This window comes from Arachis ipaensis, chromosome B5 (assembly GCF_059453495.1).
Source record: "Arachis ipaensis isolate K30076 ecotype BB chromosome B5, ASM5945349v1, whole genome shotgun sequence".
NCBI classification, from domain to species: Eukaryota; Viridiplantae; Streptophyta; class Magnoliopsida; order Fabales; family Fabaceae; genus Arachis; species Arachis ipaensis.
In genome coordinates this window covers 34,793,467-34,796,501 of record NC_142440.1, presented here as the reverse complement: position 1 = coordinate 34,796,501, position 3,035 = coordinate 34,793,467, and positions in this window count along the sequence as shown.

Below are 3,035 nucleotides of genomic sequence, written 5' to 3'. Positions count from 1 at the left end.
TTGTACTTTTTTTTCTAATACTACAATTTCAAACAATCACCAACTAATATTGGTTGCACACATGATCATCCATTGCTTTCAGCAATTCCAAAATCTAAATTTTAAATTTTAAATTCTCAATTCAAACTCTAAATTTAAAATTATGACCCTAAATTTTTTATTCTAAATTTTAAATTTTAAATATTAAATCTTAAATTCTATATTTTAAATTGATTTTATTTTATTTTATTTTTCAAATATTTTTACTTGAGTTTTGGATATTTTTATTTTTTTAATATTAAATATTTTTTAGTGTTTAATTATTGTTAGTTAATTTATTAACCGAAATAGTGTTGGATCCCAAAATCTTTTTCAATACAAATATCAGTTTCTATAGTTGTATTAGCCACCATACGATAACATTATTCATGCATAAAGGTTATTTTTTTTTTTGACAATAAACTAATATATGAAAAAAGTCAATAAATAAGACAAATTTATAAAAATAAACTTGTTATGTGTAACCTACGTTATAGATATTAAACAAAGTCAAAAAATTAAATTTCACAAATATTTTGAAAAAAAATTATATTATATAGTAATATTTTTAACAAAAATAGTAATTAGTTAATAAGTTTTGAAGATAATAATCTAATTATTTGTCAAATAACATAAAATAAAATTTAATTATTTTATATTTTTATATTTTTATATTAGAGTTTAAAATATTATTTTAATATAATTATTTAATATTATAAAAGTTTTATTGCATGCCACTGTGATGAGACGCAGAAGTTGGTGAATTAAAAATTGTTAAATGGTTACGTTGCAAGTATAGTTCTTAACTCACCGAAAATCTTCCTATCAATTTAAAAATATATCACAGAGAATTAAATTAAAAATTACTGGGAGTTTTAAGTCCCAGGTCGTCTCCCAACGAGTTGCAGAAAAGTGTGCTATTTTATTAATCAGATGTTTCAAGAAGTTGAGCTAAGTAAATTGGAATGTAAATTGAGAAAATTTAAATAATATGAATAAAAGCCTTGACTTGGAGTTGATTGGTTAGAATTTCTACTATTGATGGAGTGATTGTAAGATTAATTTATAATAAATGGTTGTTCTGTTTGGTTATCCTTTACTAGGTAAGGGAAAGTCAAACAAGTTAGAATGCTAAATCTGTTCACAAGTTGCAACCCACTTAGTTCAAAGGGATTGGCGTTGGTGACAGGATAGCAATCCAACATTTAACCCAATTACAAATTTTTCTTCAATCCTTCCAACTCAAGAATTCTTTTCCTTTTAATCAACTCCCCATCAAGTAAGGAAACTACTCACGCATTGTAAATAAAGAATCCATAGCGCATGAAAGGGAATTAAAAGAAGACATGATTATTGGAATTGAAATTAAATTAAAAAGAAATAATTCTTGCATTAAATAATCATAAAAGTATCTGAATGACAAAATTGGACGAAACAAGGAACATGGAAGAATAAAACCAAGTTGAGAAAACGAACTAGAATGACGAAGTCTTGATGAGGGAATAACTCTTCTCAATGTTCCAATGCTACGACCAATTGAAAATTAAAATTCTAAAACCTAAGAGAGTAAAAACCTAAGAGAGTAAAACTAGATCTAAAACTGTCTCTGAATGAATGTGTTATTTATTTCTGCATGTTCTCTGACTCTAGTCTGCTGTTCCGGGCCGAAAACTGGGCCGAAATAGGGTCCAAAATCGCCCCAACAAATTCTGCAGATTATGCAGATCGCACATGTCACGCGATCACGTCATCCATGCAGACGCGTCATTCGCGCTTTTCCTCGCCACGCGTTCGCGTCGTCCACGCTACCGCGTCGCCAGAACTTTTCCAATCCGCGCGGCCGCGTGAGCCATGCGGCCGCGTCACTGCGACTTGCTCTCCTTCGCGCGGTCGCGTGAGCCATGCGACCGCGTCACTTCTCGCTGGTTATCTCCTCAAATTCTTGTGTTCCTTCCATTTTTGCTAGCTTCCTTTCCAATCTCCAACTCATTTATGCCTATAAAGTCTGAAACACTCAACACACAGATCACGGCATCGAATGGAATAAAGGAGAATAAAAAAATAAATAATTAAAGTCTCTAGGAAGCAGTTTTCAAACATGTAATAAATTCAGGAAGGAAATCTAAATACATGCTAATTTAATGAATAAGTGGGTAAGGATCATGATAAAACCACACAATTAAACACAATATAAATCATAAAATAGTGGTTTATCAACCTCCCACACTTAAACATTAGCATGTCCTCATGCTTAATTGAAGGAGATAAGGAAATAAGTATGAACATGTAGAAACTCATGAAATGCAATGCAAACCTATATATATATAAATAAATGCAACTATATGATTCTTGTCCACTTGATCAAAAGTAAATAGGCTCTTCAAAACAATTACAAATCAAATTCCACTAATTTTATCATTACACAATTAAATGGATAAAAGTGCAAGAAGATAGCTCATGAAAGCAGGGAACTTGAAAATTCAAGTATTGAACCCTCACTGATAATGTATGTACGCTCTAATCTCCAGTGTATAGGGTGGTCACTCTATCCTTCTCTAATCATGCTTTCTAACTTTTGTTCTTCTCCTAACCAATCAACAATCGTTAATATACCAATGCAAACATCATGAGGTCTTTCCAAGGTTGTAATGGGGCTAAGGTATAGGTAGGGGTGTATATTTGGTCAAGTGAGCTAATAAATTGAATCTTTAATTAACCCAAGCTCTAACATAACTTGTATACACTTAATGTCATCTTTAAAGTTCATACCTAGCTACCCAGAATTCCCTTTTTCAATCCATACTCATGTATCAACTTATATTTTTGGTTCTATTATATGTGCACTGATCTTTGAATTCTGAATTCAACATTGGGGTAATTTTGTCCCTTTATTTATTGATTTTGATGATTTTTTTTTAAATAAAGCTTGTCAATGCACATAGATTTTTAATTCTTGTAGTTTCACATGAGTAGGTATCCAAATTCCCCTTAAATTTTTACGACACATTCCCTTAACA